The 27,731-nt window shown below is 39.6% G+C and overlaps 1 long non-coding RNA gene across 3 annotated transcripts in view; it reads left to right on the top strand.

Moving 5' to 3' along the window:
- The window catches only part of LOC122100217, a 34,075-nt gene extending 7,620 nt beyond the window's left edge, over positions 1–26,455 (top strand). The window contains exons 3-4 of one of the 3 annotated variants that reach the window (XR_006146135.1): positions 10,486–10,560; positions 26,431–26,455. This is a non-coding gene — a long non-coding RNA (uncharacterized LOC122100217). Of the gene's footprint in view, positions 1–10,485; positions 10,561–15,553; positions 15,706–25,318; positions 25,454–26,430 lie in introns of those variants that run through there. The other 2 variants (XR_006146133.1, XR_006146134.1) reach the window with 2 other exon arrangements.
- Positions 26,456–27,731: the final 1,276 nt, after the last annotated feature.

Genomic DNA, 27,731 nt, shown 5'->3' with positions numbered 1-27,731 from the left:
TTATGCATGCAAGGCAATCACTCTATTACTGAGTTTCTTTCCCAGCACTTCTCCTTTTTTGCCAGTCCAAAGATTTGAACTCTGGTCGTAGGATCTCAGGATGGGCTGTGTGTCCAGAGGCTGCACCCCAGCCTAGGATGATCGAAGCTGACGCAGAGTTGTCACAAGCTGAGTTCAAGCCCCAGTCCTGGCCAAAAAAATCAAGGCCCTGGCTTGGAATTTGCACCATTTTTCTTGCAGGCCTGGGATTTGAACTCAAGGTCTGGGTAACTCTGTGTCACTGTTGGGGAGAGTAAGCTTACCGTCGTTGAAGACAAGAATTTCAGCCCAGTTTCCAGGGCCCGAATTCAAGCCCCAGCACTGAAAAAAAAATATTCGTATATGAGATCTATTTACGTACATGGGTTTATTCCATATGATATTTATTACCCTTGTTTTTTATTTTATTTAGTATTATTACATATATAATATTTATTTCATTTATTACATTTTATCACATGGATGTATTTGCATAAGGATTATAGATCATACTGAGACCCAGGACTTTCACAGAGAAGGAAAAACATGTGTCAAAATTGTCTTCTGACTCCACATATAAACTTCTGGCAATGCTGAGATTTTAATTCACAGCTCACGATGCCCAATTCATGAAAGGGTCAGTTGTACTACAAAAGCCTTTGGCAAACTGAGCTGCCAGCCAGTTCTGTGGAACAAGCCATAGTAATGGCTGATAGATATAGATAAAGATGTGGATATAGATATATAGACAGACAGAGAGAGAGAGTGAGAGATAGATAGATAGATAATAGATAGATAGATAGATAGATAGATGTGTAGTTTGCAATATATATGAGAGAGAAAATGTGAGGATATAAAATTATACATTTTATGAATTATTATTAAATTATGCCTCCATTTAATGAAGTAGCATTAATGTAAAAGTAGTCAGTATTTTTTAATTGGGAGAATCATACAAAGTAGCTAGAATGGAAGACATAATAAAATATTTTTCATGTGGCATTCTATAAGAGAATCATGAACTAATTGCAAATTTATTTGTTACTTTTATAACAATCCATTAAGCATTCACATGAATAGGAAAGATTTTCTCAAGATCTCCCTCCATTTGTAGGTGGCAGTCCTGGCAATCAAATTCCAGGCCTGGGTAGTTTACTTCGAAATGCAAACCATTAGCATGACACTGTGAAGATTTCAGTTTGTCACAATGAAAAAAAGAACAAGAATAAACGAAAGCCAGGTGTTATTTACTCCTGCCTTTAATCCTAGCTCTTCAGGAATCTGTGAGGTAGAGAATGCCAGTTTGAATTCAGCCTGGACAGGAAGTCCACAGCACTCTTATTCGAAGTTATCAAAGGAATAAAAAATCTCCATGAATGGAGCTGTGGCTCAAGGGCAGAGCTCTACCCTTGAGCAAAAGGAGCTCAGGCACAGTGGCTAGGCTCCTAATACAACCCCCGGACCTGCCTAAAAAGAAACAAACAAAAAAATCAAGTGACTCCATGTCTCCCCATATATGTATGGATGTATTTTTATCGGTGAAGGTCCAGAGTCCCTAAGATGAAAGGCACCCAGCTAGGAAATTTGCTTTGAATAGAATGATTTCATAGCAGAGACAGTGCTTTCAAGACAGTGCATGTTCCGGGGCTCCCCTCACTGTTCCCATTGTATCCTGAGGTTTTCTCGGCACCAGGGACTGCTGAAGGAACTCTGCCTCATTGTTGGAACAGGCAGACAAAAGGCCTCACTCTTGTACAGTTGTGTAACAAGCAACTCCATCAAGGCCGATTAGTGAGGAGGAGTGTGGTCGGGCTCTGAAGGCCAGGAGAAAAAGGCCTCTTTGTACCCCAAGCCATCTCTTCTCCCCAGTGCTGTTTTCACAGGAAGCCTTCATTTGTGCCACCTCCCATGGCAGGCCAAGTTCCCTGCACTCATCCTGTCTTTTTGTTAGACTATATTCCAGTGCTGAAATAACCTGCTACAATTAATTCAAGCGTCCTTCTGGTAGACAACAAGGGAGCTTAACCTAATAAAATGCTTCATTATTTGCAATGGTGTATTCCTAGGTTTCTGGAAGCTTGCTAAATCTAAGCACATGTTTAATATCACAATGCTTCCTGTCATTTAGGGCTGGTGAAGCTCATCAGGTTTTGAAACCTTTGACCTCTCCTAGTTAGGCTCTGGATGGCTAGGTTTCAGGGTTGAACACAGGGCCTGGGTGCTGAGCATGACCTCAGAACTGGAGCTCAGTGCTTTAACAGTTGGTTTCAGAGCTTCACTTCTGGTATCTGTGTGTGTGTGTGTGTGTGTGTGTGTGTGTGTGTGTGTGTGTGTGTGTGTGTGTGTGCATACACTTGTCCTGGAGCTTGAAATCAAGACCTGAACACTGTACCTGAGTTTCTCCAGTACAAGGATAGCACTCTACCACTTAAACCACACAGGCACTTCAGACTTTTTTCTAGTGATGTGGAACTAAGGAATCAAACCCAGGGATTCATACATGCAAAGCACTCTACCCCTAAGACACATTCCCAGCCCTCAAATTCAGGTTTATTTCTTTCTTCTCTTGGAAGTTGGAGGAATTGATGTCTAGGCCTGGGTGCTGTCCTTGAGCTCTTCAGCTAAAGCCAAGTGATCTATCACTTGAGATACAGCACCCCTGCAGGTTTTTGGTAGTTCAGTGGAGAGAAACCTTTCAAGGAATTTCCTGCCCAGCCTGGTTTTGGGCTGTGATCATCAGCTCTCAGGCTCCTGAGTAGCTAGGATGACAGGTGCAAATCACTGGCGCCCAGCTTCCATTTCGTGTTTCTAAGTGGTGAATAGGAGACAGTAGTCTCTTAGGACCTTTTGTGTCTGGGATAGTTTGGAACCCAGATCGTCAGGTCTCAGCTTCCTCAGTAGGCAGGATGACAGACCTAAGCTGCAGATCCTAGACTGTAACACTCTGTTGCAAGGGGGTTCTTGGCTCCACATGATAGGGAGCTAGCGATGAGCCCAACAGGGAAGGGTCAGTGGCTAGGCCCTGAGTTCAAAGTTCATGACTGAGAAAAATAAACCCAAACAATTGTCTGTAGGAGACAACTCACTAGAGTTAGGAAATACATAATTTTGGCCTTGATATGGGGATATATCTGAGCCTCAAATTTCTCATCTGCACAATCATCTTACTTGTGGAACTCTTATAAGAACCAGATGAAAAAAATGCACAGTGTAAAGGACTCAGCACACAACACATCATAAAGGACTCATCAAATAGCTGTATCCCACACACTGTCATTAGAATTAGAGTGCTTTCATCAGTATCACCATTCTTTCAGAATCACATCACAAACCATACGAAGTTCACATCTAATGATTTTGAGGGGTGGGGTTTTTTTGGAGGAGGTGGAGTCAGCCACAGGGATTGTATTGAAAGTTTGGGGGTACTGTCCTACGATCTTTTGCTCAAGGCTAGAGCTCTACCACTTTGAGCCACAGCTCAGAGTTTTGCTGACTTCCTGCCAGGGCTGGATTTTAAACCCATCAGGGTCAGATCTCCGTCCCCACGTACCTTGGATGACAGGGGTTAATGAGCCAGTGGCATCTGGTTCTGTGGAGCCATTTACCTCTGGCTAAGTCAGGTTAGATGGCAGCTGTCAGCAACAGACTCCTGGCTTGCTCTATGATGAGGTATTTGCAGTGCTATCATTATATAGTTGCAGTAAAAATATTCTATCTTTATTTGGTGTCATTCCTGGGTCTTGAGTAAGAGTCTAGACACAGTCCCTAAGCTTTTATGCTCAAAGCTAGTGCTTTGAGTGGATGATTGTTGTAATTTTTCCTGTGGTATCTCTGATATTATTGATTTGGGTCTCCTCTCTTTTGTTCATTACTCTTGCCAGTGGTCTGTCAGCTTTATTGATATTTTTTTAAACAGCTTTTTGTTTTATTAATTTTATTAATAATTTTCTTTGTATCTCATTAATTTCAGCTCTTATTTCAGTTATCTTTTTCTGTCTAGCAACTTTAGGTTCAATTTTTCTTGCTCCTCTAGCAGTTTTAGTTGCATCATAACATTGTTTACTTGGTCTATGTTTTCTTTTTTTTAATTTTTTAATTTATTTTTATTGTGAAAATACTGTACTGAGGGGTTACAATTACATGGGCAAGACGATGAGTACATTTCTTATCAAGCATTGTAGCCTCCTCCTTTGTTTCCCCTTCACATCCCTTACCATCCTCCCCCTGAACCCCCACCCAATCCCCCCTGCTCCCCCTCTTCCCCCACCAAAGTTGTAAAGTTAGTTTTCGACATAACAACTTGTATATCTCATTGTTGCAATGGGTCCACCTGTATCCTTACTTAAATAATTTGTTTTTCCCCTTCCCCTCCACAAATTATACCGACATCAAATACAGTAAAAGCAGGGGTTATACTGTGGGGAAGGGACATACAAAGCAACAAAGAAATATTCTTATAAATGTGTTAGAAACAATCGCATGAAAGAAAAAAAAAACATTTGAATACATATCTTAGGGTTCATTTCCCTAACATCACCTTATCTGACCTTTTCTGCTTGACTCAGACATATACTAGATATTGCAAATAAGGGAAACCATGGGACCTATGTTTCTTTGGGCCTGGCTTAATTCACGTAACATAATTTTTTCCAAGTGTTTCCATTTCCTAACAAATGGAGCAATGTCATTCTTTCTGATGGAGCATAGACTTCCATTGTGTATATATACCATATTTTCTTGATCCATTCATCTACTGAGGGGCATCTGGGTTGGTTCCATATCTTAGCTATGGTAAATAATGCTGCAATAATCATACTCGTGCTGGTAGCTTTAGTGTGGTCTTGTTTGTGATCATTTGGGTAAACACCCAGAATTGGGATTGCTGGGGCATAGGGGAGCTCTATGTGGAGTCTTTTGAGGAACCTCCATACTACCTTCTAAACTGGTTGAACAAGTTTACACTCCCACCAACAATGAAGTAAGGTTTCCTTCTGTCCACATCCCCTCCAGCATCTGTTATTATTATAGTTCTTGATTTTAGCCATTCTAACTGGGGTGAGGTGGTATCTCAATGTTGTTTTGATTTGCATTTCTTTTATGGCTAGGGAGGTTGAGCATTTCTTCATGTGTCTATTGGCCATCCATCTTTCTTCTTCAGAGAAGTTTCTGTTTAAGTCTTTAGCTCACTTATTTATTGGGCAGTTGTTTCTTTGAGGATTTGTTATTGGGGGATTTAATTTTCTGAGTTCCAAGTATATTTTAAATGTGAGACCCTTGTCCGTTGTATGGCTAGTGAAGTTCTTCTCCCAATCCGTAGGCTTTCTATTGATCTTGATATGCATGCTGAGAGCAATAAATTTGCCCCTCAGGACTCCTTTCACTGGGTCCCTTTCTGATGTATTTTCATTTTCATTGAATTGTAGGAACTTTTTAATTTTTTCTTTAATTTCTTCTGTAACCCATGTATTGTTCCAAGAACGTTGTTTAATTTCCATATGTTTAAGTTTTATCTACTTTATGCCTTGTTATTGAGAACCAGTTTGATTCCAGTATGGTCAGATAGAATACAGGGTACTATGTCGATCCTCTTGTATTTGCTTAAATTCCTTGTATGAACTAACAAATGATCTATTTGAGAAAAAGTTAGGGAGTTTGCAAGAATAAGACCCTGCTGGTGGGAATGCCTGTAATTCTAGCTACTCAGGAGGCTCACATCTGAGTATTCAGTTTTAAAGCCATCCCAGGCAAGAATGTTCATGAGGATTTTCTTGGGTAGTTCAGCACCACACCCTGCCTCAATTCTGTGGCTGTTCACCACCTTTGCCAGCATGGGCTGGGCTGAGCAGCTTATGCAAGCCAGTATGGAGAGATGCTGCACCCCACTGTACGTCTGTAGTTGTTCACAGCCGCTGTCGATGCCACTGCTGCTGCCACAACTGATGCACTGCTTGAGCTGCTGCCACTGCCCCAGGATCAGCTGGGCCACATATGCAAGCCAGACACTCCACCACGAGTCAGGTGTTAGACACTGCTCTGCCTCTGGCTTGGCTGGGCTGCTTATGTGGGTCAGTATAGAGAGGCACAAACCACCAGGGGTCTGGAGTTGTTCACTGCAGCTGTAGTCACCTTAGCCACCGCTGCCGCCCTGGGCTCGTCTGGGCTGTTCCTGTGGGCTAGTGCCAAGAGGCATCGTGCCCGGAGTGTTGGTGGTTTGCTGCCACTGCCAGTTGCTGCTGCTGCTGCTCCAGGTTAGGCTAGGCTGTTTACACCAGCAGGACAGAAGTACCACAGTGTGAGTCTAGGGTCATTCACCACTGCTGAAAGCTGCTGCTGTTCCAGACTGGATTGGGCTGCTTGCACCAACCAGGCAGAGGCTCCGTGCCAGGGCCACTGAGGGAAGTCTTCATGCCAGCTCTGCATTTGAGATTTCTGTTTGTATTTTCTGGGTTGGCACTGTACCTTGGGAGTCTTCTGGGAGCCTTGGGATGCTTGCCTGTGTGTGGTCTTTGGAGGGTCCAGAGCCAGGATACTTAAGCAGCCTGGCACGAATCCCCACAACTTAAGCTGCTCAGCACAGAGCCCCATCACCAACAAGGGGTGGGGGAAGGGTCTTCCCACTTTACTGTCTGTGTAGGTTTTTCCCTTTTCTTTTATCACTTCCTATATCTCTCTGAGCAATTGCATTTTTTTGGGGGGTGGGAGGGTGTCACTTGGTGAAACAGAGCATTGAAAGCCAAACACTGTTTTTGGTTGGAGAGAGCTGTGGTGTTTCCCTGCTGTTCCATTGCCATCTTGGCCCCTCCTTGTCAGGTGGAATTTTTCTTAGGCGGCAAGTGGGCCTTGGTTACCAAAGGATAGGTACATAAAAGAATATGTTGTAAAGCCAGCAATTTGTAGTTAGACATTTCTGTTAATATAGCCTTCACAAGATTAGGGAACAAAGTGGGTGGTCTATCCTAAAGTATTTCAAAGGGATTAAATTCTTTAACATAATGGCTACATCTTGCTTGAAGAAGAGCAAAGTGAAGGAGACTTACGTAGCCATGGCCAGTCTCTGTATTTAATTTAGTTAAAGTTTCTTTAAGGTCATACTCATTCTTTCTAGTGCCTTGAACTCTGAGGTCTATATATGGATTGTAACTTCCAATTTATTCCTAGGGCATTAGTTAATAATTGAGAACTTAGGCCATGAATGCAGTGCCAACTTCAGACCCCACACCTAAGGGTAAGTCAAATCAAGGAATTATTACATGCCTCAGCTCAGCCTGAAAAAGTGTCCACTATTATAATAGATACCAATACCCATACTTTCCAGGCTTTACCTCTATGAAGTCCACTTGCCCAATTCACCATCTGAGGTTCCTCACATATGAATTCTTTCCATATGTTCCAGCTTTTCAGCTTTTACCTGTTGGAAATTACCTACACACATTACAAAGGATTGGTAGGCTGAGGCCCTACTGGTTTTCAGAACAGTCTTAGGCAGTAGCCTCGGGCAATTTACCTTGGTGCAAATATATACATATAAACTGACAGCTTAAGCCTGTATGCATTTTTCCCAAGTTTAGTTTCAAAATTTGCACACTTATTACCACTGTTTTTGCTTCTTCCTTTAATGTTAACAACTAGTAGCTCTAGAGACCCCGTTGGTTTTAGAGTGGTCTCCCAAGCTACCTAACCAGCTCAGATGTTTCTCTGTATCTTAGGGTCTCTAGTTTCTTTAACTCCTGTATAGTACTCTGAACCTTGGATACTTCTTCCATTTTATTCTCCTCCTTTTCTCTCAAACTTGCTTTCATGATCCCACTCTCCTTCTCAATGTGCTCCTTAACCTGCAAATGTTTTGGCAGGGTCACATGAGAGTTCCTTTGACTGGCCAACTGCTGTTCCTTCTCACAACCCCTTTGCTTGCTCTTCAGCTCCTTCCTTAAGTTCACAAAGGTGCTATTGAGAGGTAAATTTTCCCACCTCCACCTGTTCCATTGGGACATGATATTTCTGCATTACATTTATGGTGAAGATCTCAGCAGTCTTTTTGGCTTTTTACTCTAGTAGTTTCTCTTTCTAGTTTTCCACTTCACCGTATTTTTGTGACAGATCTTTCAACTGTTTGTTTAGCGCTTCTGTTTTTCTTCCCAATGCTCTTTTCCTTTCCCCGGCATTCTTTATCAGACCATGTGGTCCTTTAACTCTTACTGAAGAGTAACAATCTCTTTCTTGAGCCTGATATTTCCTGTTCACTTTTCTTGGCCTCATCTTCTATGACATAGCACTTCCTCGTCTTTCTCTATATCTATTCTTATCTTCTTTCTCTGTTGTTTTGAATATCTGGTGACACTCTTCAAAGCTTATAATCAACATGTACTTCAGCCTAATACATTCTTATATCAGGTCCAGCTCTTTTATTATGTCCACTATTTCTTTTTTTTTTTTTTTTTTTAATTTTATTTTATTTTATTTGAGAACATACTGTACAGAGGGGTTACAATTACATGGGCAGGATAATGCATACATTTCTTACCAAGCATTGCAGCCTCCTCCTTTGTTTACCCTTCACCTCCCTTCCCAGCCTCCCCCCTCCCTCCCACCCAATCATACCCCCCCCACCGACATTGTAATGCTGATTTTGACATGACATTTTGTACTTCTCATTGTTGCAACAGGTCCAACTGAATCCTTAAAAGACTTGTTTGTCCCCATCTCCTCCACATGTTATACTGACATCAAATATAGTGAAAGCGGGGGTTACACTGTGGGGGAGGGACATACAAAGCAACAATGAAATAATCTTATAAATGCATTAGAAACACATGCATGAAAGAAACAAAAACATTAAAATACATACTTGAGGTTTCGTTTTCCTAACATCACATTATCTGACTTTTTCCGCTTGACTCATACCTATACTAGATATTGCAAAAAAGGGAAACCATGGGACCTATGTTTCTTTGGGCCTGGCTTACTTCACTTAATATAATTTTTTCCAAGCCTTTCCATTTCCTAACAAATGGGGCAATGTCATTCTTTCTGATGGAGGCATAGAATTCCATTGTGTATATATACCACATCTTCTTGATCCATTCATCTACTGAGGGGCATCTGGGTTGGTTCCATGTCTTAGCTATGGTAAATAATGCTGCAATAAACATAGTTGTGCTGGTAGCTTTAGTGTGGCCTTGTTTGTGATCATTTGGGTAAATGCCCAAAAGTGGGATTGCTGGGTCATTGGGGAGCTCTATGTGGAGTCTTTTGAGGAACCTCCATACTGCTTTCCAAAGTGGTTGAACATGTCCACTATTTCTTAATGAAGCATCAGGATCTCTTCTTGGCCTCACTTGTGGTTAGCAAGGATGGTAGCATTGCTGTCTTGTGCTTCTGTTGGCCTCTGAACTGTGGTCCCCTAACTTGCCTCATGCTCACCCAGGCTAATGTACTTGAATTTCATTTAATTCTGACTGTTTTCTAGGTTCCTTTTGAGGATTTTCTTCTCATTTTTGACTCTCACAAGTTCGTAATTTATATCTTCAAAGCTTTTCTTCACGTCAATAATTCTCTGGTTTCTCCAGTGTACTCTTCTATTTGCTTTTAACCTCTTAGTGGGTTTTGTTTAGCACATATTGGAGATTCAGTATTTTATAAACTGTGTTTTGAGATAGAAGTGTGTGAATTTTTTCTTTGCCACATTTCTTCTTAATTTTATAGGGCTGTTTTTTAATTGAACACAGTTGGAATTCAGAGCCTCAAGCTCCTTTGCATGTTTCTCCAGAGATATAATCACATTTTCCAGGTGTTAATGGGATTACATAACCTGTCATTTTCAATCTTTCTCCCCCTTGGACATTCCTTTTTCCAATGTCCATTTTTCTTGCAATAAGCACTCTGATCTAGTCCTAGAGGTTCCCTACTGCCATTTGCAAATGAATTGTACTGTCTTTGCCAAGGGTTTCTTGATCCCTATTCTGGTGCTCCTACCAAAACTCAAACTCCCTTCTTACTCTTTTTTTTTTTCCAGGGTACCTCTGTTGTCAAACACCCACTGGGCAACCACTTCCAACTCAAAATACACCTTTCCCTCAAAACTTTATAACTTTTGAAGCTTTCTTCTAAGATATGGGGCTGACTAACAAAAGCCATATTTAGGGCTCTTTGATTCTCCAAGGCTTCAAGATCTATAGGCCTATAGGTCCTATAGGCTTCTGGGAGAAGTTTCAGAAAAGCATTAGGGTACTCACTGGGGAACTCTCCCATCTCACTCACCTTTCTGGCTTTCCAGCCTCTGCGGTATCACTGCTAACCAAACCTGGCAATAATTGGTAAGCACCTCCATACCTCAATTGCTGTTAGTCTCAGCTTGGATAAATCTGGGGAAAGACTTGATCCAAATGGTCTGGTTCAATAGTGGAGCTACTGTCCGGTCCAGGGACCACATTCAAGTTACTGAGCAGTATTCACTCCCTTTTCTACCAGGTGAAAATCATCTGTAAAGTTTGCTGGCACTCATCCCAGTTGTGCGTGTGTGTGAAAATTACTGTCTCTAATGAGGTAATGAGCCCTGGTTGTTGTTTTTTTCTGAAAAGGATGGATTTTGCTGTTTCCAGTAATACAGGTCACTAGTTGTAAAGGGACCATATATTAAAAAGGGGACCTGCCCACCATCTCCTCCATGTTCCCGTCTCAAGGGTAATAAGGGTAACATACCATACTGTACCACCTCAGGATGGTACAAGTAACCAATTTTCGCATGGGAGGACTTAACATTAGAGGTGCTGATGGCAAAGAATAGGAGAAAGAGTACATCAGTGCATCTTCCTCTGAGGGATTCTGTAACCCTGGGGGAGAATATTTTTTGGATATGACAAATTTAGGCCTTGTTCTCCCATCCTGAGAAAAGGAGTAAACAGAGGGTCATACAGGACACAGAACTATCAGCATGCACACACAGAACAATAGCCACAGACACTTAACCCACATGCCCCAAACCTCTCAATGTTGACCTCTATAGGATGTCCCAGATGACAGAGAGGACATTCCAGATTGCCTCTTGAGGAGGTCGCGGATGACCTCTGGAGGATGTCACATATGTCCTCCTTAGGAAGCCCTAGATGACCTCTCATGGATGTTCCAAATGGCTTCCCAAGGAAGTGTCAGATGACTTCCAAAGGAGGTCCCAGATGTCCTCTCAATGAGGCTGAGATTACCTCACCAGTAGCTCCCAGATGGCCACTCAAGGAGGCCACATATGAACTCCAGAGAAGGTTCAAGGTAACCCTCTTGAGAAAGCCACAGATGACATCCTATATGACTTCTCAAGGAAGTTCCAGATGATGTCCGAAGACAGCCATATATTTCTTATCAAGGTAACCTGAGATGACCTCCAAAAGAAGCTCCAGATGACCTCAGGAGGTGGTCCTAGATTGCCTCTTAAGGAAGCCCCAACCCAGATGCCCCTCAGTAGATGAATGGATCAAGAAAATGTAGTATATATACACAATGGAATTCTATGCCTCCACCAAAAAGAATGACTTTGCCCCATTTGTTAGGAAATGGAAAGACTTGGAAAAAATTATATTAAGTGAAATAAGCCAGGCCCAAAGAAACTTAGGTCCATGGTTTCCCTTATTTCCCAATCACTACTTTTATAGAGGTCACAGCTGACCTCCTGAGGAAGCCCCAAATGACCTCTGGAGAAAGTGCAAGATGGCCCCAGGAGAAGGCTCCAGATGACCTCCAGGGTAGGTCTCAGATGGCTTCTCAAGGAAGTTGCAGATGTACTCTTGATGAGGTTCCAGATGTCTTCCCAAGGAAGGGCTACATGACCTCTCAAGGAGGTTCCAGATGGCTTCCCAAAGAAGCCCTGCATGACCTCTCAAGGAGTTCCCAGATGGCTTCCCAAGGAAGCAACAGATGACCTCCAGAGGGGAGCCCCAATCAGGCTGGCAAGCTTGCCCACACACCCCTAGAGGACCTTAAATGACTTTTTGTCCATGATTCTCCTCCGGAGACAAACACTTGAGGTAGACTCTCAACCCTGAGTGCTGACACTCTCACCTATGGGGATTTTTCCCTGAGGCCAAGGCCTGATGCCATCCAAATGGATTATCTCGATGGGGTCTCCAAAAATTAAGACCTCTATAGTTCAAGAGAATCCATAGAGACACATCTAATATCATAAATGTTCTCCTAACCACCAACCCCCAAAATTATGAAATCCAAAACTCCAAACATCAAAGGGCCAGCCTTTTTTACCCTTTCTTTTGTCTTTCCACTACAGAACTATACTTCCTTTGAGGTCTTTCCCTTTCTCCCTTCTACCAGTTCCTTCTTCTCTTCAGGCCTCTTCACTCTCCACAGGCATGAACTGCTTTGAATGGGTCGTCAGTTGCCATCCTTTACCTCCTGCCCTCCCTCAACTTCTTCTCCTCCCAGGTCTTTCTCCTTCTGCTATCAAACCACTTCCTTCCTTACAGGACTTTTCCCCTTTTCTCTCTCCTTCTATTGCTCTGAACCAGAAGCCTATATAACGTCTGTACCCCTTCTTCACTCCAACTGCCTAACAGTTTTCAACTGTCAAATCCCAAACTGCCCACAGTCAAATTACTTCTCCACAGCTCAGCACGTGATGATTAATGCCCCAGCCCCTCCCACAGAATGCCCCACCGTCTTTGGTGGCATACTTCATCCTCTCCAGCTGGCCAGGAGATGGGGCCACACTGGTTATCTAAGCCTGTAGATTATCGGGGCCCTGCTGATTATTACAGTATCCTCCTTGTGAACTAGTAGCAATTGAAATTGGAAATTTGATTGTGATATTACAAATTCGTTGTGACATCACAAACACATGTTGACATCATCACCACCACGACATCACAAACCCATGGTGACAACATTGTCATTGTGACAACATGATTCCCTTGTGACATCTCAAACCTATTATGATCTCTTACCTTCTTTGAAAAATCACATGCCCTTTTCAACATCAGTCCCTTTGTGTACCCATATCCTTGTTGTTAACTAATGACAATGGAAAGCAGACATGCCATTATAACATCAAAAAGTGTTTGTGACATTCTCAACAGTATGACATCACATTTTCATTATAAGCGCATCACCTCATTGTGACATAATCAAACTCAATGACATAATCATATTATGACAACAATTCTCATTTTGACATCATAGACACATTGTGAATTCCTATTCTGTGATTTCATTGTATTTAATATGTGGCATGAGAGTTGCTATCAGAAACGCATTTTTGTGCCTAAATAACCATTTTGACATCATAATCACTTTGTGCCATCACAGTGCCATTGTGATGTCACTAGCACAATGTGACAGCACAAACTTCTCCTCTCCTCCTAACATTTGTGACATGCTGACATTGTGATATCAGACTTTTTGCCCTCATAATTTGTTTTCAACCTCATATTTCATGTATGACATTAGATACCAGAAATCCACTGTGACATCTTGACCATTGTGACATCACACTGACAGATGTAATGATCATAGTGTCATATTGTGGCATCACAAAAGGTATTGATGTCACAATTAATTGATGATGACCTACAGGTAAGGGGTCAGAGTAGGTCTATGATGTCACAGTTGGTTGGTGATATCCAAATGGCATAAAGGATCTCATTTATCATGAAATCACAGAGAATATGAGTTCCAAAACAGACTGTGCTATCTCCAAAGGCATGTGTTGTCACAAATGTGATGAAGCCCTAGGAGGATTGTGATGTCACAGTGTGACACAATATTTATGATATCTGTCAGTATGTTGTCACAATGATCATGATGTCACAGTGGATTTCTGATATCACATATCGTAACTGAAATATTATAAGGTTGAAAATAGATTACGAACTCATAAAGGGCCTAAGACATCACAATTGCAGAACATCACAAGACTTATGAGGACAGGTCAAGTTTGTGATGTCAGTGTGTTAGTGATACCACCATGGCACTGTGATAACACAAAGTGATTGTGATGCCATACATTTATGAGATCACAATGGTTTTCTGATATCAACCCACAGGCCACATCATTTGAAAGAGAATGAAATAGAATAGACATTTACAAGGTAACTATGACATCACAATATTAATATAATGTCATAATGCTATGAGGTCATTGTAAATTGGTGATGTTGCAAGGAGATAATGGTGTCACTCTGATGATGGGGTAACAAAGGTTTGTGATGTTACAATGGCATATATGAATACAATTGTCATGTGTTCACAATGAGGATATGGGTATACAAAGGGACTGAAATGTCACAAATGTCATGTGTGTTTTCAAAAGTACTTAGGGGCCATGATAGCTTCATGATACACAGTTGTGATGAGTTCACAATAGGTTTTTGATGTCATGATGATTTTGTAATATCTTAAACACATGTCCAATTTCAATTGCTTTTTCACAATGTGCATACAAGTTCACAGAAGGAGCTTGAAGTCCTAATGGACATGAATTTTTAAAAATGTTATGAGGCCATATTAGGTTTGTGAATACACAACGGGACATTAATATCACCATGGCAATGTCAACTCACTGCATCATGTCAAAATATTATTTTGGTGTCACAATTGATGATGCCACATTGATGATGAGGTCACAAAAGATTGGTGATGTCACAATGTGTGGGGCATGTCAAAATGACATAATGTTTCTCAATTGTCTTTAACTTACAATGAATATCTGAGTTCACAGAAGGACTGTAGTTTTTCCAAAAGTATGTGTTGTCACAAATATATTGAAATCCAAAAAGGTTTGTGATGTCAGAATTTGACGCAATGGTTATGACATCTGGCAGTGTGATGTTACCATGGTCATGATGTCACTGGGAATTTGTGATATCAAACGTCATATGTGAAATCTAATGAGGTCCACAACAGATCATGAGGACAAAAAGGCTTAAAAAAAATTGCAGCATGTCACAACATTTATGATGACAGGATAGGTTTGTGATGTCATGGTAGGTTAGTGATATCACAATGACAATGTGATGTACAAAGGGGTTGTGATGTCACAAAGGTTATGATTTCAAGATTTGTTTATGATATCAACCTACAGGCCACATTTGAAATGCAATGAAATCACAGAAAAGGCATTCATAATGTGTCTATGATGTCACAATGACAATGTGAAGTTATAATTCTATCATATTATTTTACTTTTGTGATTTCAGAATGAGCAGATGGTGTCAAAACTACAATGTGATGTCACAATTGTGATGATCTCACAAACTTTTTGATGTTAAAATGTCATGTTTGATTCTCAATTGTCAATATTTCATGGTGGGGATTTGGGTACACAAAGGGACTGTGATGTCACAAAACTATGTATTTTTTTCAAAGGTTATAAGAGGTCATAATAGGTTTGGGATGTCACAATGTGATCCTGGTGTCAAAAACAGCAATGTGATGTTACAATATGTTTGTGATGTCACAGTGTTGGTGAGGTCACAATGGGTTAGTTATATCATGAGTTTGTAATATCACAAATTTGTCCAATTTCAATTTCTCCTAGATCACCATGATACACTTAATAACCAGCAGTGACCCTATCATCCATGGGAACAGATAGTCATCATGGCCTCCTGGTCTGGACCACAGGAGAGGCGGGTGCATGCAGCTGAAGGGAGCAGCACATGCTGCTGAAGGAGATAGGTTGTCAAGCCCCACATTGTGAGCTGCCATGAAGTGATTGGGCATGGACTTTTGGGAAGTGATGATTGAAAACTGTTATGCAGGAAACATAGTGCAGTGGGGGAAGGGTACAGCCTATACATAGGCTGCATGTTCAGAGCAACAGAAGGGGAGAGAAAAGAGGGAAAGGCCTGGAAGGAAAGAAGTAAAGAGACTGCAGGAGGGTAAAAACCTGGGAGAGGAAATTGAGGGAGACCAAGAGGTGAAGGATGGCAACTGGCCACCTGGACAGGGCAGGGCAGGCCTGTCAAGAGTAGAGAAGCCTGAAGAAAAGAAGGGAATGGTGAAAGGAAAAAAATGAAAAGACCTGAAAGGTAGGACAGGTCTGTAGAGAAGGAGGATGTATAGAAAGAAAAAAACCTTGTCCTTTGAAGTTTGGAGCTTTGGAGATCATTATTTTTGGGGTTGCTTATTTACAGGCCAGATAACAAATGGTTGGGCTGCTCTTTGGAGGTCTGAGGGTTCATGGTTGAAGCTGCATTTAGCTGTGGGCATCTAGCCCAGGTCAAGGTAGACACTTGTTACAAAATTTATGAGGACGAGAGGTTTGTGATGTTACATTGCATTAATAATATCACAATGTCAATATGAGGTCACAAAGGGATTGTAATATCACAATGGTGATGTGGTCACAATGGGTTTCTGAAATCAACCTATATGTCACATTAGAGATATAATGAAACCACAGAATAGGCAATCACATTGTCTCTATGACCTAACAATGAAAATGTGATGTCATAATGCTATGACGTCATTGTCATTTTGGGATGTCACAATGATTTGATGGTATCATAACAACAATGTGATCTCACTCTGGAGATGATGTGACAAAGTGTTTGTAATGTTACAATGGCATGTCTGATGTCAGTTGTCCTTTGTTCACAATGAGGATATGGTTACCCAAAGGGACTGTGATGTCACAAGTACCATGTGCTTTTTCAAAAGTGCTAAGAGTTCACAACAGATTTGGGATGTCACAAGGGGACCGAGATATCACTGTGGCAATGTGATGTCACAATGGGTTTGTGATGTCACAGTGGTGATAAGGTCACACTTGGATAATGGTGTCACAATGAATTTGTAATATCACCATTACATGTCCAATTTCATTCTACTAGATCACGATGAAGATACTAGTTCACATAAGGAGCTACAAGTCAGAAAGGCCATAAATTTTGTAAAATATTATGAGGAAATAATTGGTTGGTGAAAATGCAATGGTGAAAATCCCATTGGTAATGTGATGTTACCATTACATGGGATAGTATTGTTTTGAAGTCACAAATTGTTGGTGATGCCATACAGGTGATGAGGTCACATAGGTTTGTGATTTCCCAATGAGATGGTGATGTCAAAATCTTATGCCAGATCTCTAATTGACAATGAATATATAAGTTCAGGAGGGTTAATGATGTATCCAAAGGCATATGTTGGCACAAGTGTCATGAGTCTTAACAGGTTTGTGATGTCACAATGTGACTCAATGGTCATGATATCTGGCAGTGTGTCACAGTGGTCATGATGTCACAGTGGATTTCTGATATCACATGTCATACCTGAAGTATCATGAGTTAAACAATTTATGAACTCAGAGAGGCCAAAGGGATCACACTGGAAGCATGTCAAAAATTTATGAGAATAAGAAAGTTTGTGATGTCACAGTGGGTTAGTGATATCATAATTGCAATATGGTGTCATCAAGGTATTGTGATGTCATAAACATTATGTGGTCACAATGTATTTCTGATATCAACAAACCTGGCACTTTTGAAATAGAATGAAATCACAGAATAGGCATTCCAATGTGTCTGTGGCATCACAATGACCATGTGATATAATAATGCTATGATGTCATTGTTTTATGATGTCATGATGGGCTGATGTTGTCATAATGACAATGTGATATTACACTGGTGATGATGTCATAAAGGTTTTGCGATGTTAAAATGACATGTCTCATCTCAATTGTCATTAGCTCAAAATAAGGGTATGGATACCAAAAGGCCTGTGATTTCGCAAAGGCCATGCTTTCTTTCAAAGCTTCTGAGGTCATAATAGGTTTGGGATGTCACAATGTGATCATGGTAGCACAATGTCAGTGTGATATCCCAATGAGTTTGTGATGTCACCACGGTGATTAGGTCACAATGGTTTAGTGATGTCTCATCAAGTTTGTAATATAACAATGACGTATACAATTTCAATTTCTTCTAATTCACTATGAGGATAATGTAATAACCAGTGGGGCCAGAATTATCTGTCTGAGCTGATAATCATTGTAAATTCTTGGTCTGGCCCACCAGAGAGTGTGGGGAATGCCGCCAAAGGTGAAGTGTCAAGCCTCACATGGTGAGCTGTCAAGGAGTTATTGAGCATTGGGCAGTTTGGGAAGTGATTGTTGAAAACTGTTAGGCAGAAGACCCGTTAGAGTAAAGAGAGGTAAACCTATATATAGGTTGCATTTTCAGAGCATTGGAAGGGGAAATAAAAATTGGTGCTACCAGGATGGAATAAAGAGAAAAATCTGAGAAGAGAGGAAGTTGATGGAGAGCAGAAGGTTGGCAAGTGGTCACGGGGGCAGAGTAGGGCAGGCCTGTGGAGAGTGGAGGAGAGTGGAAGAGAAGAAGGAAGTGGTGGAAGGGATAAAGGGAAAGACCAGGAAGGAAGGACAGCTCTGTAGTGAAGGAGGGAGGAATGGAAAAGTAAAAAGCCTTGCCCATTGAGGTTTGGAGCTTTGGAGATCATAATTTTTTGGATGGTGGTTTGCAGACCAATTAAAAAGGGTGGTGATGCCCATTGAAGTTCTGAGGTTTGTTGGTCAAGGATGCTCTTGGACCTGGGTATCCAGTCCAGGATAAGGTAATCACAATCCTCTTTCTATTGTAAATTGTTTTATTATATTAAATTTGACTCAATGGCTTGTGTCCTTGCTTTAGGGGTCATAAGTACATGAGTTCACAGAAAAAAGCTTGAAATCTCAAAGACCATGAATTTTCTAAGATGTGATGTCGCCATAGTAGGTTTGTAAAAACACAATGGAACAATGATGTCACGACGGCAATACCACAATATAATGTCAAAATAATGATTTCATACCACAATTAGTTGTTGATGCCATTCTCGTGATGAGCACAATAAATTTGTGATGTCACAATGAGTTCATGATGTCAGAGTGGCATGGCAGATCTCAATTGTCATTAATTGGGAATGAATATATGAGTTCAAAAAGTGACTGTAATGTCTCCAAAAGCATGTGTTGTCACAAACGTAATGCTGTTCTAACAGTTTTGTGATGTCACAATGTGACACAATATTCATGAAATCTGGCAATATGATGTCACAGGGGATTTCTGATATCACATGTCATACCAGAAATATGAGATTGAAAACAGATTATGAGCTCACAAGGACCTAATATATAACGAGGGCAGCATGGCACAAAACTTGTAAGTACAGACTGGTTTGTGATGGCACAGCAGATTAATGATATCACAATGGCAATGTGATGTCACAATGTATTGTGATATCAGAATGGTTATATATTGTCAAAATGGGTTTCTGAAATAGAATGAATTCATACAATAAGCCTTTACAATGTTACGTCTATGATGTAACAATGTCACTGTGATTTATACTGCTATGATGCCATTGTTGTTTGGTGATGTCACAATGAGTTGATGGTGTCATAATGACAATTTGATGTCACTGCTGATTTATGATGTTACAATGGTTATGATGTCACATTATGTTTCTGATATCAACACATATGTCAAATTTGCAATAGAATGAAATAGCTTTGCACTGGTGGCTCACACCTGTAATCCTAGCTACTCAGGAGGCTGAGATCTGAGGATCGCAGTTCAAAGCCAGCTCAGGCAGGAAAGTTCATAAGACTCATCTCCAATAAAAACAACTAGAAAACCAGAAGTGGTGCTGTGGCTCAAGCGATAGAGTGCTCACCTAGAGCAGAAGAGCAGGAACAGCAACCAAGCCCAGAGTTCAAGCCCCACAACCGGAAAAAAAAACAATTAAAAATAAACATTCACAATCTATCTGTAACTTCACAATGACAATGTGATCTCATAATGCTATCTTGTCATTGTACTTTTGTGATATCAAAAGTAGTTGACGCTGTCATAATGAAAATGTTATGTCACACTGGTGATGCCACAAAGGGTTCGTGATATTACAATGGCATGTCTGATACCAATTGGAAGTTCATAATGAGGTTATAGTTACACAAAGCGACTGTGATGTCACAAAGGTCCTGTGTTTTTATCAAATGTGCTAAGAGGTCTTAATCGGTTTGGGATGTCAAAATGTGATAGTGATGTCAAATGGTAATGAAAGTTCTCAATGGGTTTGGATGTCAAATTGGTAATGAAATCAAATAGTTTTGTGAAGTCATACCTCAAAATCACATGTCCAATTTCAGTTGCTACTATTTCACAATGAGGATATGAGTTCACAGAAGAAGAATGAAGTATAAAAGACCATGAATTTTCTAAAATGCTATGAAGACATACTAGGTTTTAGAAAACACAATGGAACAGTGATATAATAATGGCAATGTGATGTTGCAATATGATAACTTAATAAGGTTTTCATATCACAATTGGTGATGCCACACTAGTGATGTTTACAAGAGGTGTGTGATGTCAAAATGGGTTGGTGATATCAAAATGACACATGTGATCTCAATTGTCATTAACTCACAATGAGTATATGAGCTCATAAAGGGACTGTGGTATCTCCAAAGGCATGTGTTGTCACAAAAGTGATGAAGTCCTAACAGGTGTGTGTTGTCAGAATGTGACAAAATGCTCTTAACATCTATCAGTGTGATGTCACTATGATCTAAATGTCACACTGGATTCGGGTATCACATTTCATACCTGGATTGGGTGTGAGAAGATTGGAATTTCACAGTGGGTTAGTGATATCACTATGGAAATGTGGGATCACAAAGGTATTGTGCTACCACAATGGCTATTAGATAATAATGTGTTTCTACTATAATAGGTTTGTGCTGTCACAATTTTTTTGGGAGGGGGTTTGTAATGTCTTGTGGTTTTTTTTATTGTGAGAATACCGTACAGAAAAGTTACAATTACATGGGCAAGATAACGAGTACATATCTTATCAAGCATTAATGCCTCCTCGTTTCCCCTTCCAAACTCTTCCCATACTCCTCCTCTCTCCCCACTCAATCCTCCTCCCACCCCCCACCAAAGTTTTTAAGTTTGTTTTTCGACAAAACGACTTGTACATCTCATTGTTGCAATGGGTCCTCCTGTATCCCTAGTTAAATGATTTGTTATTTTTTTCCCTTCCCCTCCACAAACTATACCAACATCAAATACAGTGAAAGTATGGGTTATACTGTGGGGGAGGGACATACAAAGCAACATAGAAATCATCTTATAAATATGATAGAAAAAATTGCATGAAAGGAAAATAAACAAAAAAAATTGGAATACTTATCTTAGGGTTCATTCCAGTAACATCAACTTATCTGACCTTTTCTGCTTGACTCAGACAAATACTAGTGATTGCAAATAAGGGAAACCTGGAACCTATGTTTCTTTGGGGCTGGATTACTTCACTGAATATAATTTTTTCTAAGTCTTTCTAATTCCTAACAAATGGGGCAATATCATTCTTTCTGATGGAGGCATAGAATTCCATTGTATGTACGTGTGTATATATATATATATGCCACATTTTCTTGATCCATTCATCTACTGAGGGGCATCTGGGTTGGTTCCATATCTTAGATATGGTAAATAATCCTGAAATAAATATAGTCGTGCTGGTAGCTTTAGTGTGGTCTTGTTTGTGTCACAACTGGTTGGAAATGTCACAATGGCATGCTGGATCTCAAATGTCATTAATTCACAATGAAGATATGAGTTGACAAAGGGACCGTGTTATCTTCAATGTCATGTGTTGGCACAAATGTGTTGAAGTCCTAACAGATTTGTGAGTTCACAATGTGACACCATGGTCTTAATATCTATCCATATGATGTCACAATGGTCATGATGTCAGTCAATTTCTGATAGACATCATATGTCCTACCTGAATTATTATGAGTTTGAAAACAGATTCTAAGCCTACTGAAGGACTAAAATATCTTAATGGCTGCATATTACACAAGTTATGACTAAAAACAGATGGTCTTTGGAGCTTAAGATTCTTTCTTTGAAATTGTATCCTCATTGTGAACTAATAGAAATTAAAATTGGACATGTCATGGTGATATTACAAACTCATATTGACAACACAAACTCATTGTGACCTCATCACCACTGTGACATCACAACCCCATTGTGACATCACATTGCTGTTTTGCCTTCACAATCACATTGTGACATCACAAAGCTATTGTGAGCTCTTAGCACCTTTAAAGAAACACATAATCTCTGTGGCTTCACAGACCTTTGTGTAGCCATATCCTCATAGTGAACTAATGAAAATTGTGATCACACATAGTATTGTATCATCACAAATACTTTCTGCAATAATTATGACTGTGAAATCACATTGTCATCATAACACCATCATCTCATTGTGACATCACCAAACCCCAATAACACCATACCATTTTTCTCTTTTTTTCTTCTGTGTCTTTTTTATTATAAGTACAGTGTACAGAGGGATTACATTTACATGAGCAAGGTAATGAGTTCCTATCCTATCAAACATTGCTGTCTTAACATCACTTTGTCATTTTGATGTCATCGACCCATTGTGAATGCCTATTCTTTGATTTCATTCTATTTCAAATGTGCCATGTGGGTTGATATCAGGAAACCACTGTGAACTCATAACTTTTGTGACATCAAAATCTCTTTGTCACAGCACATTGCCTTTGTTATATCACTAACTCACTGTGACATCAAATACCTCTCCTTTCCTCACAACTTTTGTGGCATGCTATTGTGATGTCTTAGGCCCTTTGTGAGTGGAAAGTCTGTGTTCGACCTCATATTTCAGATACGACATGAGATATCTAAAATCCAGTGTAACATAATGATATCACACTGCTGGACATCATAACCATTGTGTCACTTTGTGACATCTCAGATCTTTTAGTTCTTCAGCTTTTTGACTACATATACATTAGTGACATCAGAATCCCTTCCCAAACTCATATACTCATGGTGAGTTAATGACAATTGAGATCCCATATGCCATTGTGACATCATGAACCCCTTGGGACATCTCCAATCTATTACGACCACCTCATCAGTATGGTGTCACCAATTGTGACATCAAAACATTATTATAACAAGATATTGAGACATTACATTGTGTTTGTGAAATCACTGTCCCATTGGGTTTTCTCATAATATGACCTCATACTATGAAGCTTCTTCTATCTCCTGGTATCCTCATATTGAATTCTAAGTAATTGAAATTGGATATATCATTCTGATATTACAAACAAATTGTGATATCACAAAACCGTTGTGATCTCATCCCACCACGGTGACATCAAAAACACAATGGGACATCTCATTTCCATTGTGACATGATGAATCACATTGTGCCATTCAGATTACGACCTTTTACCACCTTTGAAAACACACATGGCCTCTGTGACATCAGAGAACCTTTTTTGTATCCATATTCTTATGGGGAACTAATGACAACTGACAGACATACCATTGATACATAACAAATCCTTTCTGACTTCATCATAATTGTGACATCATGTTGGCATTATGACACCATCAGCTCATTTTGACGTGTAAAACTACAATGACATCATAGCATTGTAACATCACATTGTCATTCTGATGTCATACACACATTGTGGTTGCCTATTATGTTTTTCATTCTATTTTTAATGTGGCATGTCAGTTGATATCAGAAGCCCATTGTGAGTTCATGACCATTGTGATATCATGATGCCTTAGTAGCTTTACATTGACATTGTGATGTCACATTGCCAAATTGATGTCACAATGGGATTTTGATGTGACAATGGTTATGATATCACAATGAATTTCTGATATCAACCCACATTTCAAATACAATGATTAGGCATTCATAATGTGACTATGATGTCATAATGTCATAATGGCAAATGCTATAATGTCATAAGCTAAAGATGCTATAACAACATTTTGATGTCACACTGGTTATGACGTCACACAGAGTTTGTAATGTTACAATGGTTATGAGGTCACAATGTGTTTCTGATATCAACTGATATGCCACATTTGAAAAAGAATGAAATCACAGGATATACATTCACAATGTGTCTATGACAGCAAAATGGCAATGTGATGTCATAATGCTATGATGTCACTGTAGCTTGGTGATGTCACAATGAGCTGATGGTGTCATAACAACAGTCGGATTTCACATTGGTAATGATGTCACAAAGGGTTTGTGATGTCACAATGGCATGTCAGATCTTAATTGCCACTAATTTATGGTGAGGATATGAGATTGAAGTCACAACATACACAAATGAAGTATGATGATGCAAAGGCCATGTTTTTTGTTACAAGTGCTAAAGTTGCTAACAGGTTTGGTTTGTTCAAGTGTTAATGATATAAAAATGATATAATTATTGATATAAAAATGAGTTAATGATGTCCAAACTAGTTTGTAATAAATGAGTTAATGATGTCCAAACTAGTTTGTAATGTGACATCTTATTTCACATTTGAATTGCTAGAAGTTCACAATGATACAATTCACAGAAGGAGCTTGATATCCCAAAGGCCATGAATTTTCTTATATGTGATGAGATCATAATAGGTTTGTGAAAGTATGTAATATCACAATTGCAATATGATGTCAAATTATAATGTCATAATAGTGTTGTTATATCACAATTATTTGATGATGCCATAATAGAGATGAGTTCAAACTAGTTTTGTGATGTCGCAGTAGATTGGTGATGTGACAATGGCATTCCAGACCTCAATTGTCATTAACTCACAATGAGTATATAAATTTAGAACGGGCTTGTGACGATTCCAAAGCATTTGTTGGCACAAATGTGATGAAGTCAGAACAGATTCGTGATGTGACAATGTGACACAATGGTCATTAAATCTAGTAGTGTGATGTCACAATGTTCATGATGTCACAGTATATTGCTAATATTTCATGTCATACCTGAAATAATATGTCAAAAATAGATTGAGCTCTCAATGAGCCTAACACAGTGGCAACATGTCACAAAACATGAGGACAGGACATGTTTGAGTTGGCACAGATGTTTAGAGATATCACAGTGGCAATGTTATGTCACAAAGGGATTGTGATGTCACCATGATTATGAAGTCAAAATGTGTTTTTTATATGAACCCACATGCCACATTTGAAATATAATGAAATCAAATAATTGGCATTCATAATGTATATATGATGTCACAATGACAATGTGATATCATAGTGGTGTGATATCATTACATATTTGTGATGTCACAATGAGGTGATGTCATAATGACAATGTGACATCACACTGATGATTATATTGTAAATCCTTTGTGACATCCATGCATCATCCATCCATACTCAGAGACATGGAGTTATTGCCTTCTTTTTTTTTCTTTGGCAGGTCCGAGGTTGAAATATGAGCCCAGGCCCTATGTCTGATCTCCTCTTGCACAAGAGTAGTCCTCTGCCCTTGAGCCACAGAACCAACCCATGGGGATATTTTCCTGTGATCTCTTAGAAATAAGAATGTCGTGGACTTTCCTGCCTTTGCTGAATTCAAATTGGCATTCTATACATCTCAGCCTCCTGAGGAGCTAGTATTACAGGCAGGAACCACTGACAGCTGGCTTTCTTTTCTTCTTGTTGTTCTTTTTTTCATTGTGACCATCTGAAACCTTCACAGTATTATTCCAATGGTTTTCATTGGAAGTAAACTACCTAATCCTGGAGTTCGAATGCCAAGACTGCCACCCACAAATGGAGAGAGATCCTAAAAGACTAGTTCCTATTTATGTGAATGTTAATGGAATGTGTAATAACAATTAATTTTGCAGTTAATTCGTGATTCTATTTTATAATGCCACACAAAATTTATTGGATTTATATCTTCCATTCTAGCACCATGGTATGATTCCCCTAATGGAAGGATATTGACTAATTTTTATTAAAATTTTTATAAGTATTCAACCATGATACTTCATTAAATGGAGACATAATTTAATAACTAATAATGGGTGACTATATTTATATAATTTAATGATATCCTCACATTCTCTCTCTGTATATATATATATGTGTGTGTGTATGTGTGTGTATATGTATATATATATATACATAGCCTTCTACACATCTATCAATATATATATAGTGCACTACTGTGGCTTGATCATAGGTCCTTAGAACTTCCTGGCAGCTCAGATTGCCAGAGGCTGGTGTGCTAAGACTGTGACCCCATTTATGGATTAGCCATTATAGGCCGTGAGTTGAAATCCCAGCATCGCCAAAAATTTATTCATGTAGGAAGAAACCACTTTTGACACATTTTTTTCCTGAAAAAAAAATCCTGGGTCTCAGTATGATGTATAATCCATATGCAAATATATACTCGTGATAGGATGTAATAAATGAAATGTTATATGTGTAATAATAAGAAATAAATAAGGGTAATAAATGTCATACTTACTAAACCCATGTATGTAAATAGTGATCATATATGAATATTATTTTTTCCAGTGCTGTGGCGTCAATTCAGAGCCTGGGAACTGGTCTGAATTTCTTGTCTTCAAGGACCGAGAGCTTCCCCTTCACCCACAATGCCACAGAGTTACCCAGACCCTGAGTTCAAATCCCATGCCAGACAGAAAAATTCCAAAAAATTCCAAAAAAATTCCATCCAGGGCTTTATTTTATTATGTTTTTTGGCCAAACATGGGGCTTGAACTCAGGTCTTGGCATCTCTGCCACAGCTGAGCTTGGGATCCTAGGACCCAAGTTCAAATCTCAGCGTTAGCAAAAAATAAAAAGGAGAAGGATAAAACAGAGAAGTTCAAGAAGGTGGTTTTACATTTTTTTGCTTTGCATTGTGACCATCCTGGGTCTAAATGACAAGGCCCAGAATGTGTACATGATCTTACATGCTGATGTTTGGCTGGCTATTATGATAGCCATAGCTGAAACCTCAACTTAAGCCTGGAGGTCAAATCCTGGGACTGCCACTAATGATTGGCGGGAGATTCTAAGAAACGCATTCCAAAATACATCCATACAAATGTTATAAAAGTAACAATTAAATTAGTAGTTAGTGTATGAGTATACTATAAAATTATACACAACAACTACACTACATTGACTAATTTTCAATTAATACTTTATTATGTATTCAACCATGATACTTAAAAATGGAAGGAATAATTTTTCAATAATTGGCAATAATATAATTTATGTAATTTAATAATATACACTTATCTTTCTCTTGTTTTATACATATATATATATTTATACATCTACATATATATGTAGACATATATATATATGCCGATCTACACATTTATCTGTTTATACACATCACTCCTGTGGCTCAGTGCTATAGTGATGGCTAGCACATACAAAGCCCTGGATTCGATTCCTCACTACCACATGCACATAAAAATCCGGAAGTTGTGCTGTCGCTCAAGCAGTTGAGCACTAGCTTTGAGCATAAAATCTTAGGGACTGTGTCTAGAGTCTTACTCAAGACCCAGGACGGGCACCAAAAAAGATTGAATGTTGTGACTGCAACTCTATAAGAATAGGACTTCAAATACCTCATCACAGAGCAAGCTGGGTGTCTGATGCTGACAACTGCAATCTAATCTGAATAGCCAGATGTATACCACTGCAACCAAGCACCATGGAACCAGATTCTGCTGGCTTGTTCACCCCTGTCATCCAAGATACATGGGGGCTGAGACCTGACACTGGTGGGTTTAAAACCCAGCCCTGGCAGGATGTCTGTGAAAATCTGAGCTGTGGCTCAAAATGGTAGAGCTCTAGCC

Source organism: Dipodomys spectabilis, unplaced genomic scaffold (assembly GCF_019054845.1).
Source record: "Dipodomys spectabilis isolate Male_0828 unplaced genomic scaffold, ASM1905484v1 ptg000570l, whole genome shotgun sequence".
In the NCBI taxonomy this organism is placed as follows: domain Eukaryota; kingdom Metazoa; phylum Chordata; class Mammalia; order Rodentia; family Heteromyidae; genus Dipodomys; species Dipodomys spectabilis.
Note: the sequence above shows the minus strand (reverse complement) of the source record. Positions and strands in the feature narration are given on the sequence as shown.